Source organism: Elgaria multicarinata, chromosome 20 (assembly GCF_023053635.1).
Source record: "Elgaria multicarinata webbii isolate HBS135686 ecotype San Diego chromosome 20, rElgMul1.1.pri, whole genome shotgun sequence".
Lineage (NCBI taxonomy): Eukaryota > Metazoa > Chordata > Lepidosauria > Squamata > Anguidae > Elgaria > Elgaria multicarinata.
Genome location: NC_086190.1, coordinates 13,732,377 through 13,754,404, shown reverse-complemented (window position 1 = coordinate 13,754,404; position 22,028 = coordinate 13,732,377). Strand labels below are relative to the sequence as shown.

The 22,028-nt window shown below is 47.2% G+C and overlaps 1 protein-coding gene across 1 annotated transcript in view; it reads right to left on the bottom strand.

The window, feature by feature from the left end:
• C20H1orf159 (chromosome 20 C1orf159 homolog) overlaps positions 1–13,495 on the bottom strand; it is a 41,103-nt gene extending 27,608 nt beyond the window's left edge. The window contains exon 1 of the mRNA XM_063145072.1: positions 13,446–13,495. The gene's annotated coding sequence lies outside the window, so the exon portion shown is untranslated. The remainder of the gene's footprint in view (positions 1–13,445) is intronic.
• Positions 13,496–22,028: the final 8,533 nt, after the last annotated feature.

Here is a 22,028-nt window from a genome sequence, read left to right as displayed (position 1 = left end):
TCGGATGGAAAAGGTATTCAAAACAGGGAGAGGAGCTGTTTTTTAGCCCGAGAGGTGCATTACTTTGTAGAGAAGCTTTTTTTTGGGGGGGGGCCGCTTTGGTTCCAGTGGTGGGCGGGGCTGAAAGCAAAATGGGCGGGGCCAAAAATACAACCCCCTTTCTTTCCTCCAAGCCTTTGGAGAGACATTCCATGTTTTTAAAATGAGGGAAAGCTGGGTAAACAACAAACAATGCGTGTTACGGGGAAAGAGGGGGCAAGGATATTTGGGGATCCCCAAAGAGGTTTCCCCTCTATTCGGCCCTGGTTAGGCCTCATCTGGTTAGGCACAGTTACAAGATGGGGGATACTTGGCTCAGCAATACTACAAACGAGAAGGATCTTGGAGTTGTTGTAGGTCACAAGCTGAATAGGAGCCAACAGTGCGATATAACTGCAAGAAAGGCAAATGCTATTTTGGGCTGCATTCATCGAAGTATAGCTTCCAAATCACGTGAGGTACTGGTTCCTCTCTATTCGGCCCTGGTTAAGCCTCATCTAGAGTATTGCGTCCAGTTCTGGGCTCCACAATTCAAGAAGGACACAGACAAGCTGGAGCGTGTTCAGAGGAGGGCAACCAGGATGATCAGGGGTCTGGAAACAAAGCCCTATGAAGAGAGACTGAAAGAACTGGGCATGTTTAGCCTGGAGAAGAGAAGATTGAGGGGAGACATGAGAGCACTCTTCAAATACTTAAAAGGTTGTCACACAGAGGAGGGCCAGGATCTCTTCTCCATCCTCCCAGAGTGCAGGACACGGAATCATGGGCTCAAGTGACAGGAAGCCAGATTCCACCTGGACATCAGGAAAAACTTCCTGACTGTTAGAGCAGTACAACAATGGAACCCATGACCTAGGGAGGTCGTGGGCTCTCCCACTCTAGAGGCATTCAAGAGGCAGCTGGACAACCATCTGTCAGGGATGCTTTAGGGTGGATTCCTGCATTGAGCAGGGAGTTGGACTTGATGGCCTTATAGGCCTCTTCCAACTCTACTATTCTATGACTCTATGAAAGAGTCAGATTGCAACCTGAGGAGGGCCAAATACTTCTTAAAGGTTTTAGATATGCAAGCTGTCCTCCACAAAGGATGTGAATAGAGTCTGGAGCACAAAGCAAGGGAGGACTCTAGTTCAATGGTGAACCGGAATGCTTTGCTTCCATAAGGTCTCAGATTCCGTCTTTGGACTGAAAACAGCCAGGTGGGAGGTGATGCGAACACCTCTCTGTCCAAGCCTTCGAAGAGCCACAATCCGTCAGAGGAAAATGGGCGAGATGAACAAATAGTTTGACTCAGCACAACACAACTTTCCAGTCTTGTGTTTTGTCAACGAAAAAGCATCTGTACTTCATTCAACAGCAGCAATCTGTTTGGAAAATGGGTCGATGCATCACATTCGAAACCTGCAACCAATCAACCCACCAGAGATACACACATCCTTACTTCTCCGTGACAAAGGACGTATTACATCACATCAGTCTTGTTTTTCTTCTTTTAAAAAAACAGGAAATCACCTAGGTCTCCCTAAAAATGTGAATATTGTCTCTTCGAGATGGGGAAGGGGGAGGATCCAGAAAGAGGGCTGCAGTCTCTGTTTGCAGCCATTTGCCGACACATCCATCACCATTGGGGCCACTTTGCACACACCGCCATTGATACTCGCTTGATTTACGGCAGGGAAATTGAAGAGGCTTGTTTGAACAAGTGTGGTTAACCATTCCTCCAAAAAACATCTATCTTCGTGGAAAGCAGAAAAGGGAAAAGGAAATTAAAGCCCTGGCTACACAAGGAAGAACCCTTGTCACTAGCTGCTGTTGGAGGCACCGATGCAGCATCAACGTTGGGACTCGCAGGTACGAGGCGTGGGCCTCAATTTCCCAGCCTTGACACTCATTAAAGCTACTTATCAACCCGACAATTGTGTCTACGGACTGATACTTGTTCATAGCTGCAAATTATGCTAAAATTAGAACATCTGCCCTGCAGCTGCTCCAGCAAGAACAGGGCGCTGGATTTACACAGTAAAATTGATCTGCCTTCCTCTCAGACTGTAACTGCTGGTGCTTTTATTCTGTCTGAGCCAATATTATTATTTTGCCAGAGAAGACCAGCGCACGCAATGAAATTGCTTGATGCAAGCTTGGCCTCAGATTCACTTCTCAGTATCAGGGTTGGCTAAATCCAGTAATAAGGCTAGTTAGAATGTACACAGTGCTTCAAAGTGATCTGGGGCTTCAACCTGCATTATCATCTTTACTTCAAACCTCTGAAATGAGGGAGTCTCCTGCTTAGCCCCCAGGAAGCTGTGCCTGAGGGGATAGATTCTCCTTTAAGGCTTTCTTCCAGTGCCTTGTGCTCCTTGGGTCCAGACCGCAGATTTCTTGGCATCTCGGACAGCTTGTAGGCTCAGTTAGGGCAAGGGTTCATAGCACTCACAGACTTCGATACCCCTGGTATCTAAGGGCACAGAACCACCTCTTCATCTGTTCCTTGCCTTCTTATAAGCAACGCCCGGCAGGTAGCCAGGATGATCTGCATGGCTGACAGTACTCGTGCCAAGAGGACATCCGTTCCTCTTTGCATTTGCAACGGAGCTACAGGTGGCCAATGCCTTAGCCAGTTTCTTCTCCAACCACCTCACCCACCTACTCTCTAATTCATTGCCGCCTTGGTTCTATCTGCCAATTTCCCAGGCTGCCATGAGACAACTGGCAAGTTCATTTTCCCGGGAGAGCGGTCAGACCCCCGATAATCCTCACATTACACAGGCCGAGCAATATTAGGTAACCTAAGGCCAACCCGTGACGTTTAGAGCAGAGGTAAGTTTCGAACGGAGGACTTGCCGGTCTACTGCTTAGCCTTTTAGTCATTACACTAGCTCCAAGTGTCCTGCAGAAGAGAGATAATGTGCTGGACTGGAGGTTCCAGCCATAAACTGTTTTTGAGTGTATAAACTGTGCTTGTGAAGCCATCTCCAGGCTGTACAGAGGGAGAGCAGGGCCATTCCACCAGCCCTGCTGAAATAATTAATTTTTCCTTCTCTTCTTTTCCCTCCCACATTTGCTTTTCCTCGTGTCTTTTTAGATCGTAAGCTTGTCTCGTTTAATTAACTGAGAGAGGTTAGGAAGGTGGCAACAAGGGAGAGGGCCTTTTCAGTGGTGGCCCCCGATTATGGAACTATCTCTCCACTGAATCCTAACTGGCCCCAACACTGTCATCTTTTTGACACCAGGTTAATACTGTTATCTACTCCCAGGCATTTAAAGGCATAGAATGTCAGCTGTCCTTATCCAGCGTAGTATTTTACTGAAATGGTTTTTGCTGTTTTACATTGTTTAAAATTTCGTATGCTAAACAGTTTATGCTATCTTCGATTATCTTGTATTTATGGTTTGTAATTGTTGTGAACCGGCCAGAGATCTTTGGCTAGTGGGCGGTATAGAAAATGAAAATAATAATTTTTGGCTGAGGAGCAGCATAAAAAGGCTTCGAATAAATAAATAAATAAATAAATGGGGTCTTTTATAATAAATGAGCCTCGTGTGGCGCAGAGTGGTAAAGCAGCAGTTTCTGCAGCCGAAACTCTCCCCACGACCTGAGTTCGATCCTAGTGGAAGCTGGTTCTCAGGCAGCCGGCTCAGGTCGACTCAGCCTTCCATCCTTCTGAGGTCGGTAAAATGAGTACCCAGCTAGCTGGGGGAAAGGTAACTGTGACTGGGGAAGGCAACGGCAAACCACCCCGCTATAAGGCCTGCCAAGAAAACGTCAGCGAAAGCAGGCGTCCCTCTAGGAGTCAGCAATGACTCAAGTGCTTACAGGAGAGGTTCCTTTCCTTTCTTCCCTTTATAATAAATAGGTGATGAAAAGCTGGAAGAATGATTCCTAATTGAGTTTCTGTAGTCTGCCCCAAAACAGAAATGGCACCTTCTCTCACAAGCACCACCTTCACTCCAACACAACATATACAAGGCGCATTTAGCTACGGTAAGCTGCCCTCCCCCCCCAGTGCCCCCGATAACGTTGAAAGATGAGAAAGATTTCCAATGCATCCATATTTAAGCTGATTAAATAAAGAGACTTTCAAAGCAGGATATTAACTAGGATTGTGGCTCAAACAAGGGCCTTTGGAGGCTCGTCTATTAAGAGCAGATGGAAAGTATAATTCATTTGACTTGAAAAATGGCTCTTATTACCACCCGATTTTATAACTTGTTTTATAACTTGTGTTTCACTGTAACTATGCTGAAACAAGTGTTTTGAACAGATAGCCGCACACTTCAAGCTATTAGGACCGTGGCAGGCTTATACGTCCCTTCCTCACACACAGCTGCCATCCAATCTCCTCGTTCTAGCCACGGCTTGCCGGGGAGCTCTGGAACGGACAAGTATGGTTTGCAGACCCACTTCAAAACCATGGTTTGGAGGCTAGGGCTGACCATAGATTGCCGTATTTGGACATCAAGGCCAGCTATGCCTACAGCAACACAGAAACAGAGGCCCCGTTCAGACAACACGTTAAACCATGCTGCTTAACCACAAAATGGTTAACGGAAGGCATTAACCTTATCGCATTCCGTTAACCATGATGTGGTTAAGCAGCATGGTTTAGCGTGTTGTCTGAACGGGGCCAGAGAAAGGATTTGGCATGCAAGAAGGGAGGGGAAGCATGGCTTGCTTGGTACCAATGATCTAAGCCGTCGTTTTAAGGATTATTTGAACCAAGTTAGTTAGTTTCTCACTGGCACGATTAAGCAGCAAGAACTTCGTAACGGTTAACTTCACAGGGGAATTGCTGTTACACACAGAGGGAACATTGCTTTCTTCGTTACACAATACAAACACTAGGATACCTTAGAGAGCTAACCGTGCCGTCGGCAACTAAATCCAACTGCAGCATTCACCGCTCAAGCTAAGTTAATGCATAAGAAAACACGGTGGGCAGAGGAAGGCGAAAGCAAGCGGCATGCCATCTTTATTATTTATTTGATTTGTACCCCACCTTTCTGCTTAAAACAATAAGCAATACAATAAAAACATTATTACAGGGGAAAACTTATTAAGAACTGCCCAAACCCAACAGGTCCACTTACAGGCTCAAGGCCTTCTTAAATAAAACAGTCTTTACCTGCCAGCAGATGGATAACGGAAGGGGAGCAAACCTAACCTCCTTTGGGAGGGAGTTCCACAGCCTGGGAGCGGCCACCGAAAAGGCCCTCTCTTGGGCCACCCCCAAAAGTGCCTCTGAAAGCAGTGGTCTCAAAATGGCCTCTCTAGAAGATCTTGAGAACAAGACAGTATGGGAGAAGACAGTCTTTCAGATAGCCAGGCACCAAACCGTAGCGCTTCTCAAAACTTTCAGGTTGGGGTAAACCCTTCTAAACTTGCTCTACATTCTGCCTTTCCCCTGCTGCTTCAATCTTGTTCCACAAGAAACCATGCAGAGATCCTGGCACATAGCCATGTCAGCATGGCCAGTGGCTGCCGGTAGATTGGAGCATGAATCCCAATACTGGCATTAGGAGCGGGCATTTCTGACCGCAGCCTAAAGGTATGTACAGAAACGCATTACAACCAAGCGATACATGCTCTGTTTGGAAGATGCGGCAGCAATGCTACAATCAGAGCTGCTGGTCCTAGGTTGTTGTTCCAGGGGGTATTTAACCCACCTATGTCTTGGCAGGGTGGGGTGGGAAAGGATGACATTTCTACCTGCCCGAGGGGCTTATTCTGCCCTGGAACATCCGTTCACACCTACTTCTCAGGGCATCCTGCACCCTGCCACCCCAAGGTCAGCTTGCCTGAAATGTCTGAGAACCACCAAGCAGTATTGCATGAACAGCTGACAGCCTTTCTTCTCTGACCCACTATGATCATACCCTACCCAGATCGCTGTAACCTTTCTTCTCTCAGACCTTTTGTCGTCATGACTCATCCATCACCCTTCTAACCCCGGTCATCAAAATCATTCACTTCGACATTTAGGCCAACTGTCACCTCATCGTAAATCTCAACACTGTCTTCCTCTCCCCTTACAAATCCAGCACAGACGTCTTGTAATTATTTCCCAAGCCATCCAGAATGTTGCTACCACAACCGTAACCACATCACAGCCTCTTCAAGGATCTCCTTTGACAGACTCTCTCTCTTTCTCTCCATTCATTTCATTTATTATATTTCTGTATCGCCCCATAGCCAAAGCTTTCTGGGCAGTTCACAAAATTTAAAAACAATTAAAAATACATTATACAAAGTGCAAAACTGTTTACATAAAAACGTATCAACGCAGCACACACAGAAAGACAACATATATCTAAAAACAATTTTTAAACTATCATGATAGCACTCTTCAAATACTTAAAAAGGTTGTCACACAGAGGAGGGCCAGGATCTCTTCTCGATCCTCCCAGAGTGCAGGACACGGAATAACGGGCTCAAGTGACAGGAAGCCAGATTCCGGCTGGACATCAGGAAAAACTTCCTGACTGTTCGAGCAGTACGACAAAGGAACCAGTTGCCTGGGGAGGTTATGGGCTCTCCCACACTAGAGGCCTTCAAGAGGCAGCTGGACAACCATCTGTCAGGGATGCTTTAGGGTGGATTCCTGCATTGAGCAGGGGGTTGGACTCGATGGCCTCAGAGACCCCTTCCAACTCTACTATTCTAGGATTCTAGGATTCAGGAAAAGCTTCCCGACTGTTAGAGCAGTGCAACAATGGAACCAGTTACCTAGAGAGGTTGTGGGCTCTCCCACACTCGAGGCCTTCAAGAGGCAGCTGGACAACCATCTGTCAGGGATGCTTTAGGGTGGATTCCTGCACTGAGCAGGGGGTTGGAATCTTCCAACTCTACTGTTCTATGATTCTATGAACCAGAGACAATCCAGTACCAGATAAAAAGTCATTATATGATGCCAAATGCCTGAGAGATGAGGACAGTTTTAACCGGGAGCTGAGAAGATAGTCAAATCTCTCAAAAGCCAACTTTTCTGTGAAGTCTTTCGCACAACCCCTTCATCCTCATCCTTTACTGAAACTAGGAAGAGCCATGCTTTATCAAACCAAGGGTCCATCTAGTCCAGCATTCTGTTCACAGTGGCCAACCAGCGACCAACAAAGAAGGACATGGTACAACAGCAACCTCCCACCCATGTTCCCCAGAAACTGGTGTATATAGGCATACTATATACACCTCCTCTGATCTTGGAGGTGGCACATAACCCTCAGGGCTAGTAGCCGTGGATAGCCTCCTCCTCCAGGAATTCAGCCAATCCCCTTTTAAAGCCAGCCAAATTGGTGGCCATCACTACGTCTTGTGGTAGCAAACTCCATAGTTTTACTACGCACTGTGTGAAGAAGGATTTCCTTTTTTCTGTCCTAAATCGCCCACCAATCACTTTCATGGGATGACCCCAGGTTCTAGTATTATGGGAGCCTACCCATGTCTTAACTGAATTGAATGCATATGTTTTCCCAATTTTCCTTTCCAAATTTTAGGTTTTAAACTCCTTATTTATTTATTACATTTTTATACCACCCAATAGCCGAAGCTCTCTGGGCGGTTCACAAAAATTAAAACCACAGTAAAACACCCAACAGGTTAAAACACAATTACGAAATACAATATAAAAAGCGCAACCAGGATAAAACCACACAGCAAAGTTGATATAAGATTAAAATACAGAGTTAAAACAGTAAAATTTAAATTTAAGTTAAAATTAAGTGTCCTTGAGGCAGGGGTATTTGTTACTCTGTAAAGTGTTGTGCACTTGAAGGCATAGTCACAGTGGTGGGTAGTTTCAAAGGCAGGGGTCTCAGAACGGCTGCATGAAGGTGTCTATGCCTGTGAAAACAGGCAAGGGGTTCTTCTTATAATCACATTTTAAAGCCCACACGTACTCAGACAGGAGGGAAATAAGTAGGAAAAGGGATATAAATTGAGGTCACTGACAGAATGGTATCTTAGACTGTAGAACATGGCATGAACTGGCCGATAAAACCTGCCATAAAAAAGCAGGACAGAAAGTACCAAAAATAGACCACCTATGTGTGCGTTTTTTTTAAAAAAAAATAAAAGTTCAGAAGCGGTCATGTTTTTCTTGAGAGAGAAGTTAAACTAAGAAGAAGAAAGAACAGGTCCCCGCCATTCATCCATGAGCGTGACCAGAGTAATGAGGTTTCTGGTGTGTTGGAGAAAGCATTGTGGCTGTTAATAGGAGCCCAAGTCCGGTTAATGCTGTCCCAACAGCCAAATGCCACCATCACTTGCCTACAGGAGAAAGTGGTGCATTGTGTGTGAAATAAAGATTCTCATTAAAGGGGAGAAAAAAAAGGATTCAATGTAGGGCACTGAAGCCTTCCACAAAACCTTTTCGGTTTCGGAGTTTGCAAAGACATGCAGCCAACGTGTTCTCAGACGTCTCTTGCGCTGGCCTAAAAAAAAGATTCACTCCTGAAGAGGTCAAACGCACACCAGTGCTTTCTGCTCTGGTTTTTTTTTTTTTTTTTTAAGTGACAGGGCTGCAAGATTTGAGACAGGAAAGTAAAACTTCCTGTAGAACTTGCTCCCTGAAGCAAGCAACTGCTTTATGCTACGGCCTGCTCTGAAATTCTTTGTGGCCTACTTCACACATGACACTAACCCACAGTATGGGTTGTTGAATTCTGGGTTCTGGGATGTGCAAAGATGACCACACTAACAAACCATGGTTTGTCAGCCATGAACAACCCCAAAAGAGAAACCGTGGGTTGTGTACTCGTGGTAGCTTAAGGAAACTTCCTGACTGTTAGAGCAGTACGACAATGGAAACAGTGACCTAGGGAGGTGGTGGGCTCTCCCACACTAGAGGCCTTCAGGAGGCAGCTGGACAACCATCTGTCAGGGACGCTTTAGGGTGGATTCCTGCATTGAGCAGGGGGTTGGACTCGATGGCCTTATAGGCCCCTCCCAACTCTACTATTCTATGATTCTATGAAAGGGTTGTGTGAACCAAGAACCATGAATGGTTCATAGGTTATTTCACCAGGCTATTAAGGCAGCAGGAAAGAGTGGTAACCCCAATGCTCTATGTGCCAGTACTACAGTACCGCAAAGGCACTTGGGATTCAGGGAAGGAGCGAATGGAGGGAAACAACCCAGAGACTGAGAACACAAACTACTGTTTGTTGGATCATCTGCCAGACAAGCCAATAGGGCAACAAACCATGTGTTAAATAAATAATGGGTTAGTATTATGTGCAACCCAAGCTTCTACTTGCCCAAGTTCGTAATCCTTAGACTAATTAAAAGCACAAAGACTAGGTAACGCCGTGCTGAGTATTCCAAACTGGCTACTGTTGGTGATTTGAACAGCAAGACTGTTCTTATGACTCGAAGGGAATCCTAAGACCGCTCTCCATTGGTTCAAAGCAACAAGGTCTATCATCAAAAGCTCTAGACAAGAAAAGAAACAACCCTTAATTGCCAAAACACAGTGAGATGAATCAGCCATAGGTGTTTTGGAAACTTACAACCAACACAAAAAAGGGTATTTTTCTTTTCATGGTTTGGCAGCACTTGCATAACCTGCACTGCTAGTAGTTCTGCCCAACGTTTACTCATCACAGTTGTCATGTAACTACAGGAACCAGCACAAAACTATGCACACTATCCAGCCGTTTCTTAAAAATTTGAAAAATAGGCGTGAAGTTGCCAAAACGGAGACAATATCAAATCCTAAATTTACCTAGACAATGAAATCAAGAGGGCAGATGTTTTCCTTGAAATATGCTTGGCTAGGATTCGTTTGACACAACAGGATACTGCGGCGAAGGAAAGGCTTGGAATATGGAGAAGCAAAGCTGTTGAAGCCTCTCTCTTACTCAAAGCCTGGAATCTTTTCCCTGCCAGGAATGTAAGTTCTCCACCCAACTCTCCCATTATTAATCTCTTTTGCATTGTTTGCTAAATACACAAACAACTTTTCCTTCATCAACGCTTCTGAACCACGGTCCCTGCCCACTCCAGGAATCTCATTAATTCTTCCAGGAAAGGCAGATTTTAGCTGGGAGAGAGATTTTAAGGCGGGCCGCAGCATGGCCTTTTTGGATCGCTTTACTTCCAGGAATAAGGCTCCACATTTCAGTTTGGTATTTTAAACAGATGCTGCCTTGTTTAATAATACAAAGCATTAAAAAAAATATCTAGCTGCCGTCATCATATGAAACTCTCGCTAAATGACAATCCCTACGGCAAAGCTGATTCTCCACCTAGAGGTGGAAGTCCAAGCAACAAGGACGCAGAATTAACCTCAGGATCATATTTGTTTCTTTGGAGAATTTATGAACATCCTTTCGCTCGGTAAGGAACTTCGTTTCTAGTCCTCATGGGTACAGGGGACAAGCTTGAACAGACAAATGCTGCCACTCACCTACATAAGATGCTTAGGCTACACTCCTCGGCCGTAGGACCAAACGTTAAGGTACTTTCACAGGAGACAGGGCCGAAGTTTTAAAACCATGTAGCCCAACACTGCCCCAGTAACAGGAAAAAGTTTCTTTTTTAAACCCCTCTTCCTCATTGCTTGACGGCAGCCTCGGAATAGCTACAGGAGATCCCATGACACACACCTAAGGCAGTTTTTGAATTGAAGGCCTGTGGGAACTGCAGCCAGCAGTTTACATGCAGAGTACAGTCTGTCTCTCCTAAAACGTACACACATCACTTCCCCCGCCCCGGTCTACTTCATGCACCGGATGTTCTAACCTCTTTTCTCTACAAGGGAACGCAGCAGTCGCTTTTCTCTCTCCTCTATTTCGCAAGGAGTCAAGTGAATCTTTCAGATGCCACATGCTGCTTTTCTTTTTAAAATGGAACAAGAAAGACGAACGCAGTCTTTCTAGCCCAGCATTGCCTGCTTTGGTAGCCAGTGGCTACGGGCCAAAAAACCAGGGTCCAAGCGGTTGCTTCAGTGCGGTGCTTGGCTATTTGTCAATGTAGCCTAGTATCCTTTACGCTGACTGGTTTCAGTTCTATAGATTTCAGGCTGAGGTCTCCCTCATTCCTTGCTATCTGGCCTTTTTAACTGGAGATGCCAGGGCTTGAATTTGGGACCTTCCACATGGAAAGCAGCTGCTCTCCTGCATCAGGCATGAGCATAATCCCCATCAAGCATAAGGAAACCAAGAACACATTTTGGGATGGGGGAGAGACGCAGTCCAAGCAGAGCCCCCAACTCTTTTCCTAGCCTCGAAATTCCCCTCCCACCCAGCTAACAGAAATGTGCGAGACACAACCCCCTTTTCCAGAGAAAACATATGAAGTCCAGAGACTCCTCCATGGCATAAGGGTTAGTGTGCCACCCTAGGACCAGGGAGATCTGGGTTCAGATCTGGCTCCCAAACGTGAGGGAGCTTAAGACTCCTGCCCTCTATCAGTTAACACTTGCTATCACATAATGTTTTATAGAGAGAAGGAGGTGGTAAAGGGGCACAACAGCAAAGCAACAAGGAGGCTTTGAGTCCACCAAGGATGCAGCGGCATTTTAGTAAAAATATATGCAGGAAAGAGAGCGTAACACAGTCTGCCCTTCTTGGGGTGTGTGTGTGTGTGTGTGTGTGCTTACAACGCAATTCGATGCATGTTTAGGCAGGGAAAAGCCCTACAGCTCCCAGCATGCCCCACAATTCCCAGCATGCCCTAGGCACCAAACCCAAGGCAAAAAACAATCCTACAACTCCCAGCATGCCCCACAATTCCCAGCACGCCCTAGGCACCAAATCCAAGGCAAAAAACAATCGTACAACTCCCAGCAAGCCCTACAATTCCCAGCATGCCCTAGGCACCAAAACCAAGGCAAAAAACAATCCTACAACTCCCAGCAAGCCCCACAATTCCCAGCACGCCCTAGGCACCAAACCCAAGGCAAAAAACAATCGTACAACTCCCAGCAAGCCCTACAATTCCCAGCATGCCCTAGGCACCAAAACCGAGTCAAAAAACAATCGTACAACTCCCAGCATGCCCCAGCCACCATAAGTGAGGCAGAAAAAAGGCCCTACAGCTCCCAGCATGCCCTAGGCACCAAAACCAAGGCAAAAAACAATCCTACAACTCCCAGCAAGCCCCACAATTCCCAGCACACCCTAGACACCAAACCCAAGGCAAAAAACAATCCTACAACTCCCAGCAAGCCCCACAATTCCCAGCATGCCCTAGGCACCAAACCCAAGGCAAAAAACAATCCTACAACTCCCAGCAAGCCCCACAATTCCCAGCATGCCCTAGGCACCAAACCCAAGGCAAAAAACAATCCTACAACTCCCAGCAAGCCCTACAATTCCCAGCATGCCCTAGGCACCAAAACCGAGTCAAAAAACAATCGTACAACTCCCAGCATGCCTTAGGCACCAAACCCAAGGCAAAAAACAATCCTACAACTACCAGCATGCCCCAGCCAGCAGCCCTATAATTCCCAGCATGCCCTAGGCACCAAAACCAAGAAAAAACAATCCTACAACTCCCAGCATGCCCCAGCCACCATAAGTGAGGCAGAAAAAAGGCCCTACAGCTCCCAGCATGCCCTAGGCACCAAAACCAAGGCAAAAAACAATCCTACAACTCCCAGCATGCCCCAGCCAGTAGCCCTACAGCTCCCAGCATGCCCTAGGCACCAAAACCGAGTCAAAAAACAATCCTGTAACTCCCAGCATGCCCTAGGCACCAAACCCAAGGCAAAAACCAACCCTACAACTCCCAGCCTGCCCCAGCCACTATAAAACCCCCTCCACGCCTCAGCACAGCTGCCTGGCTTTTGCCTGGCTAAACATGCCCAGGGAGGCAGCCTTACATCATAACATTTCCAACAGCACCACGTACATTGATGGTGCTATATAAATAAATAAATAAATAATAATAATAATAATAATTAATCCATATTGCTATCACCCCCTTCCGTAACATTTGCCAGGGCAGCTTAATAACAGTAGCAGTAACAATAACAATAACAATAACAATAAAGGCTCCACATTAAACATTGTTAATGTATTTCCACCAAATGCCCACATCTGCTGGAGCTGCGAAGTGAAATATGTGGGGCTGCCCTGCCCCACAAAGGTGGCCAGAGTTCAAGGCAAAAAGACCCCTGCCCTCAAAACAATAAATACGGTAGAAAGACCCCCCACCCCAATGAGAGCCAAAATCCCCCCCCATAGATATTCTCCCCATATATGTGGGGGGAGCAAGGCCCTCTTTACTACAGCCCCCCCCATTTCTCCCTCTCTTTTCCCTCCAGGCCCTTTATGAAGCCCGCTGGGGTACAACGGGGTCTCCCCCGCAGCGCCTCAGGGGCTCTACCTTCGAAGGGCGGGGGGAAGAGAGAGAGAGAGGGAGGCAAGCTAAGCCCCGCCCACCTGCACCCCTCTCCCGACCTCACCTGAACAAGCCGCCCCAACAGCCGACTGCAACCGGCTCCCTTTCGTAGCCGGCGCCCTGCCTCGCTCCCTCCCGCTCTTCTCTGGGATTTGTAGTCCCTCCAGCCCCCCTCTGGCCTATCCGCGCCGCTGGAGCCGCCCGCTCTAGGGAAACTACAACCCCCGGCGACCACTGCGGCCCGCGCCTCACCTCGCTCAGGTAAAACCCGTCCCCGCCTCCCCCACTTCCCTCTTTCTGCCGCGGCGCTTCTTGGGAAATGTAGTCTTCGGGAGGAATGTGGCGCTAGGAGGAATAGATGCAGCGGACTACAAGGAACAAAGAGGCTTGCGTGCGTGGGGGCCATCTTGCGCGTTGCTAGGAGACGGAGACGCCCCCTAGGAGAGGAGTTGGGAGTGGGGGTTGGAAGGGGATGGGTGTCCTACTGTCCTTAGCCTAGGGTGACCCTATGGAAAGGAGGACAGGGCTCCTGTATCTTCAACAATTGTATTGAAAAGGGAATTTCAGCGGGTGTCATTTGTATATATGGAGAACCTGGTGAAATCCCCTCTTCATCACACCAGTTAAAGCTGCCCTCTTTTAAATCTGCTCACTCTAGTATAGCTCCTGCAGCTTTAACTGTTGTGATGAAGAGGGAATTTCATCAGGTTCTCCATATATACAAATGACACCTGTTGAAATTCCTTTTTCTATGCAACTGTTAAAGATACAGGAGCCCCGTCCTCCTTTTCATAGGGTCAGCCTACCTTAACCCCTATGCTTGTAGTACAGTAGGTGCACACACATTTATTTGATTTGTATCCCACCTTTCCACAAAAATGGCATATAAATGGCATATATGTATTACACATCATGAAAGCGTCATGAGTGTGCGCAATATCATATAAACATAGAATAGAGTTGGAAGGGGCCTCTAAGGCCATCAAGTCCAACCCCCTGCTCAATGCAGGAATCCACCGCAAAGCATCCCTGATGGATACCATGCGTATAGCTTATCCATCTCAGATATATGTATAGGAAAAAGTGCAGGAAAGGGCACCTAAAATGATTAAGGGGCTGGAGCATCTCCCCTATTAGGGAAGGTTACATCAACCTTATATTGATGTATAATATAATATTGTATTTTGTTATATTGTATATTGTTATATATTGTTATATTGTATTTTATATTATGGTTTTATACTGTTGTTTTATACTATGAATGGTTTTAATTTTTGTGAACCGCCCAGAGAGCTCCGGCTATTAGGCGGTATAGAAATGTAATAAATAAATAAATAAATAAACTGGGATTGTTTCACTTGGAAAAAAAGGAGGCTGAGGGGAGACGTGATAGAGGAACTCACTACCACAAGATGTAGTAATGGCCACCAATCTGGGTGGCTTTAAGAAGAGGGGTGGATAAATTCCTGGAGGAGGAGGCTATCCATGGCTACTAGCCCTGATGGTTGTGTGCTACCTCCAGTATTCGAGGCAGTAAGCCTGTGTGCACCAGTTGCTGGGGAACATGGGTGGGAGGGTGCTGTTGCACCATGTCCTGCTTTGTTGGTCCCTGGTCAACAGCTGGTTGGCCACTGTGTGAACAGAGTGATGGACTAGATGGACCCTCGGTCTGATCCAGCAGGGCTCTTCTGATGTTCCATATATATACATATTTCATTGAACGTCATATAAATGTATATACATGGATATATACGCATACGCTACTCAATTGCTTTAAATATTTATTATACGCTAAGCAATTATGCAGAATTGATATAAACGGCAACGTTTTATTTCGATCAATTACGCACACAAAAATGGCATTATATGAAATTCTTTGTTATTTGCGAGGCAATTTGCGCAAGCATAAATGGAATAATTTACGCCAGATCACACACAAAAACCCCACTGGAGTGATTTATTCCAGTTATCAAAGTTTGTTCTGCTTGCTTTTCTCAGGGGGCTTTCTTTCCGTGTGTGTGTGTGTGAAAAAAAGGGAGGTGAAACACAGTTCTAGTTTCCCTTTTAAGTGTACATTGTGAAATTGGGGTGGGGGTGGGAAATCAAGACAGAAAAGAACATCAAACTGGCATAAGGACGTAAGAAGAGCTGTGCTGGATCAGACCAAGGGTCCATCTAGTCCAGCACTCTGTTCACACAGTGGTAGGGTGACCCTATGAAAAGGAGGACAGGGCTCCTGTATCTTTAACAGTTGCATAGAAAAGGCAATTTCAGCAGGTGTCATTTGTATATAGGGAGAACCTGGTGAAATGCCCTCGTCATCACAGCAGTTAAAGCTGCAGGAGCTATACTAGAGTGGCCAGATTTAAAAGAGGGCAGGGCACCTGAACCTTTAACTGTTGTGATGAAGAGGAAACTGAATGGTGATGTAAAACCTAGAATGTTCAATTCCCCTGACACGCGGACATGCATTCAGACACGTGTGTACATGTGTGCCCGCACACGTGTACACACAAGCACCCACTTGAGCACACACACGCACACACATTCCCCGGAACATGAATAGGGACACCTTGGAAGGGTAAAGTGGCACACAAGGCAAAAGGGAGGAGTGGTCAGATACCCCCAGTAAGAACTCCATTTACCCCCATGCAAGCAGCACGTAGGCACACATCAAGCCCCTTAGCCTTGTCAGCTCCAGGGGACACTGATTAAGTTCATCCTGCCGAATCCACTTCACTGACTAAATGCCCAGACATTGCTTAGGTGCACTTTAACACCATAGGTCAATTTCAAATGACACTGACCAGTTAAACTCAGCCAAGTCCATACAACTGCGCCATTTAAAAGAGGATTAGAAAAATCCATGGAAGAGAAGGCCATCAATGGCTGCTAGTTCTGATGACGATATACTACCTCCAGTATCAGAGGCAGTATGCCTAGGTACACCAATTGTTGGGTAGGGTGACCGAATGAAAAGGAGGGCAGGGCTCGTGTCTCTTTAACAGTTGTATTGAAAGGGGGAATTTCAGCAGGTGTTATTTCTATGCATGTAGCACTTGGTGAAGTTCCCTCTTCATCACAACAGTTAAAGCTGCAAGAGCCCTGCCCTCTTTTGTATCTGGTCACTCTAGTATAGCTCCTGCAGCTTTAACTGTTGTGATGAAGAGGGAGCTTCACCAGATGCTGCATGCATACAAGTGACACCTGCTGAAATTCCCCTTTTAATACAACTGTTAAAGATACTGGAGCTCTTTTCTCCTTTCCATATGGTCACCCTATTGTTGAGGAACATGGATGAGAGGGTACTGTTTCAGTCATGTCTTGCTTGTGGATCCTCCATCAATAGCTGGTTGGTCACTGTGTCGAGAGATGAAAGGATTAGATGGACCCTTGGTCTGATCCACAACGGCTTTTTTTTTAATCCTGCGCGCATTTTTCCTGGCTGGCGAGATCACATTACGCCAGTCCTTTTACAACTTCATTGGCTGCCAGTCCAAGTCCGGGCCCGATTCAAAGTGCTGGTATTGACATTGAAAGCCCTAAACGGTTTGGGGCCAGGTTATTTGAAGGAACGCCTCCTCCCATATGTACCTGCCCGGACCTTAAGATCATCTACAGGGGCCCTTCTCCGTGAGCCCCTGCCAAAGGAAGTGAGGCAGGTGGCTACTAGGAGGAGGGCCTTCTCAGCTGTGGCACCCCGGTTGTGGAATGAGCTCCCCAGAGAGGTCCGCCTGGCGCCTACACTGTATTCCTTTCGTCGTCAGCTGAAGCCCTTTTTATTCTCTCAGTATTTTAACACTTAATTTTAACTTAAATTTAAATCTTACTGTTTTAACTCTGTATTTTAATCTTATTTCAATTTTGCTGCGTGATTTTATCCTGGTTGTGCTTTTTACACTGTATTTTGTGTATTTATGCTTTTAACCTGTTGGTTGTTTTATTATGGTTTTCATTTTTGTGAACCACCCAGAGAACTTCGGCTATTGGGCAGTATAAAAATGTAATAAAATAAATAAATAAATAAATAAATTTACTTGGAGGGAAGTTCGCTGAACTAAGCGTAGGTGACATCTGAGGAAATGTGCAAACAAGCATAGAAACAACTTCTAAAACACACAAGGAATCGCCTTTTTCTTTTCCCAGGCAGCCAATTAACACACAATATTCCACCGAACTGGTGTATCGCTAAAAAGACATCACAACATGAAAAGCCGATTCTTGTTATCCAGGAAAGGGAAAAGAAAGCCACAACTGCTTTTTGATATTTCAGAAGAATCAAAGGCGGCTTTGATTTGAAAGAAATCTTTGATTTTTGGATGGGGAAGGTGGGGGGTCAGGAGAGGAGAGGAGAAGGGTGGGGAGGGGGAGGGGGAGATAAAGACAGTAAATAGCAACTGAGAGAGTGTAAGGAATCTCCTTACTCCTATGCTCTAGTCTGACAAAATGTAACATCTCCTGAAGGCAAAAAAGATCTGCAGCATTTAGTTGCTATTGAACACAGAGCTCTTCGTTGTGATCTGAGCTGGCTGTTTTCAGCAATTTGTCCGTTCTTTCGGATGCAAGTTGAAAGTGCCCTCACCATGTGTTGGACTACAGCTGCTATCATCCCCGGCCAGCATGGCCAATGACATTCGTGCCCGTACCGGAACAAGCACAATCGCTTCATTTCCAATTCGAAGAAGGTGGTTTTCTCTTGGAGTTTAATCACACCAGCGTTATACGGTGCAATCCCTGCGAATTGCGTGCAAAGGACTCCGAAGTTTTCCACCTTTTAATCTGCTTTGATTGTGAAGTACTCCCCTGCATCCTGCCTTAATTCTGCAATAAATCCAAAAGATTCGCTGTATTTAGCCCCTATTTTTGAGCGTCAAGTACAACTGCTGAGGTGATCAGAAAGAGAGGAAGGACCAGACATGCACCCTCCGTTGTGCCTAGATCCTCCTCACCTCCTGTTACCAATTCCTACCCTGAGGATTTCAGATGATGAAGAAGAAGACCTTCCACTGTGTTTAGGTCCTGCTCCATGACCTACTGAACTTTGCAGCTGAGGATCTAGTGCCTGAATTAGTTTTTGCTTTTCGTCCACCCACCAGACGCCCTTTCCTTTTGTGTCCTGATTTTTAGACTGCAAGCCTGTGGGCATGGGGTTGCCTTAATTCTTAGCTCTGTAAGCTGCTCTGTTAGCCTTTTTGTCTGAAGGGTGGGATGAAAATGCTGGCAATAAATAAATCAATAAACGTAAGTTATTAATAGTACAATCCTATGGATGTCTGCTCAAAATAAGTCCCGATGAGTTATACTTAAGTGTATATAGGATTGCGGCCTAGGAGAACGTGTGAATGTCACCCAGTTCTGTTAAAATGTAAAAACATTAAAGTTGTTTGTGGATTTCTCATGGTAAGCAATGGGAGACATGAAGCTTGGTCCCAAATTTTGCTTTGAGCTTAGACCGGAGTCAAATCAGGCAAACTCCAAATAGTTCAAAGTTGAATCAGGCTGTTCTCCAAAGTGCTGAGGAAAGGAAAGGAACCTCTTGTGCAAGCACTGAGTCATTACTGACTCTTGGAGGGACGCCAGCTTTCGCTGACGTTTTCTTGGCAGGCCTTAGAGCGGGGTGGTTTGCCGTTGCCTTCCCTGGCCATTGTTACCTTTCTCCCAGCTAGCTGGGTATTCAATTTACCAACCTCGTTAGGATGGAAGGCTGAGTCGACCCGAGCCAGCTGCCTGAAACCAGCTTCCGCTGGGATCGAACTCAGGCCGCAGGGAGAGTTTCGGCTGCAGAAACTGCTGCTTTACCGCTCTGCGCGATACGAGGCTCTCCAAAGTGCTGAACTGGGGTCTTAACCAAATCTTGTGGTCGGTGCACACCCCTTGTGTGGCGGCGTGTCTAATTGTGTCTGTGCGGCAGATGAAAGGAACAAACCAGAGACTTCAACTTAAATTGGTTATTAAATTGGCTATTAATTGGCCACAACTTTATTGATTTTGAATCGCATTGGCGGAGGCATAAGGGCACGGATTCTGCCATCGGGCAGCCCGACTGCGGTCCAATTTCCATTCCTGGCCCGCCTGCCAGGAGCGCTGGTTGTGGGTGGAAGGGGCAGAGGCCCACCACGGCGCAGACCGCTAACGTGAATCCCCTTTCCCTCCACCCTGGATGTGGCACCCTTGCAGCCCCCGTGCTGGCCCGGTCTTGGTGCCAGACCCACCCTGATCCCTTTAGGGGATCCCACCGTGGGGGAGCAGGAAGCCGAGTCCCGCTCTCCCTCCCCAACTGATCCAGCCCAATGCCTATCACCCCCCACAAAGTTGTGACGTAAACAATACAATTCTGCCAAGAGAAAAACAACCAATTTGTAGTTGAACTTCATAGAATCATAGAATCATAGAATAGCAGAGTTGGAAGGGGCCTATAAGGGGCCTCTGGCCCCAGCCCCTGCCAGCATGCCGCTCCCCAACAAATCCCAACTGGGAGAATGTAGCCCTCACCAGGAGAACAGGTCCCTACTCGTGCTCCAGCCCGATATTGTAAGCACCAACTAGCAGGAGCTTGCGAGGAGCCGGGACAAAACCGGGGCGACCGCCCAAACTTCCTGTGGCCTCGGGATGATCCCATGACCGCAGGAAAAGTCGGGATTAAAGCCATCCCGGTTATCCCGGGGAAATGGAGGGATCATCCCTGCCTGCCCCCACGATCCCCTGTGCATCATGTGGATGCACAGGGATGATCCCGGGCCGATCCCCGGGATAAGGCATGGTGTAGACTTGCCCTAGGACTCCCCAGCAACTGATGTATGTAGGCTTACTGCCTCTGAAACTGGAGGTATCCCTTCCGTAAACATTCTACGTTTCCCGAATTGCAAGCGAAACAAATTCGGCTTCTCCCAGCTTCCCCTACACCGTGGGCACCTGCCTTTGTAAGATGCAGAACTTGTGAAGAAATAATCAAGCTCCCCTTCTGCTTTGCCACACACACCCTGCCCCCAAATCATCCCTGCTGCTTTTGCGAATGGCCCATGATGTTTGTGCTAAACAAGCTATTTCCCTCCGAGAAGCTTCAATCAGGGTTTGGTCTCCCGAGACCCCAATTTCCCACTCTCTCGCCCCACCCCACCCCACCCCACCCACCCAAATGTCTCCCTCTGTCCTCTCCAATGAGGCACTTTATACGTTCCTAGAGCTGCAAGCCGAGAGATCTGAGTTTAGCGCAGCCCGCTTCGGGGAAAATAAATATTGAACATGGCAGGCGTTGACGGGGGACTGAACCGGGAAGTATATTAGCCATTTGACGGGAGCAGCGGGACGTGGTGGGAGAGCGTCAACGTCAGGGAGAGGCCAGAGAAAATCCTCAGGGGTTTGGACCGCCGACAAAGATGAAGGAAGGAGGGAAAAGGAGTAAATGAGAATCAATTAATTTGAAGCGTTTCTATTAGGGCTGTGCTCCGCTTCTCCTTGGACCGGAGAAGCAGAAGCAGATCGGGGTGCTTCGCCTCCCCTTAAGGCGGAGGCGAAGAGGATCGGGGGAGCAGCAGAGCATTGCAGAGTGGATCGAAGTGAAGGCGGATTCTTTGCCTCAATCCGGAGCTTTGCAAAAAAGGTAAGGGGGGTTTACTTGGCCCTGCTGCCGCCGCCGCCGCCCGTGCAGCGACAGTGGCAGAGCCAGATAAGGGGGCAAGGGGGGAGGGGGGTCTTACCTGCGTCTGTCCACGCCCCCGCGGCTGCTTCAACTGAGCCCGAGGAGTCGGGCTCAGTTGAAGCAGCCGCGGGGCTGCGGATGGACGCAGGTAATGGGAAGGAAGGAGGGGTGGTTACCTGGCCCTGCCGCCACCGCCTGTGTGGCGACGGCGGCAGAGCCAGGTAAGGGGGCACGGGGGAGGGGGGTCTTACCTGCGTCCGTCACGGCCTGTCGCCGGCTTCACTAGAGCCCGCAGCTCAACCCGGAAGTGTAGGCCGCAAGCGGGGCCTACAGTTCCTGGTTGAGCTGCGGGGTCTTGTGAAGCTGGCGGCGGGCCGGGATGGAAGCAGGTAAGGGGGAGGAGGGAGGGGGGCCTTACCTGGCGCCTCCCCCCACCGCTGCAGAGCTCCGATTTGCTATTTGCGGATCGGGAGCGGAGCGGGGGGGGCCATGCATAGCCCTAGTTTCTATGCCTGTTTACATGGGAAAATGTCCCACAATTCCTAGCATACATGTCCGAATGAAAACACAACTCTCTGATTCACACAGGGTTTGTTGTATTCACACGTACGAAGAGACCATCACGTCCTGGAATGTGCTGGCCATTACAAAACCGTTCGCTTTTATAATAATAATAATAATAATAATAATAATAATAATAATTGTTACCCGCCTCTCCCTATGGATCAAGGCAGGGAACAACACAAATAAATACACCATAAAATACATACAACTAATTCAAACGTAGCAGGGCCCAGCAAAACACGGCCTTATGACCATAATGGGACAATTAGCAAAGTCATCTATTCGGTGAAGACAATCTCCGTGTCCACGCCTCTTTTCTGTTCAAATCGGTTAAATACATCATGAACTCAGTCTTCGGGATTAGAGGCCTGTTTTTTCGTTACTTCGAGATCACCGCTGCTAACCCTGCCTGTCTTTTTCTTTCTTTTAGGAATACCCTGTTTC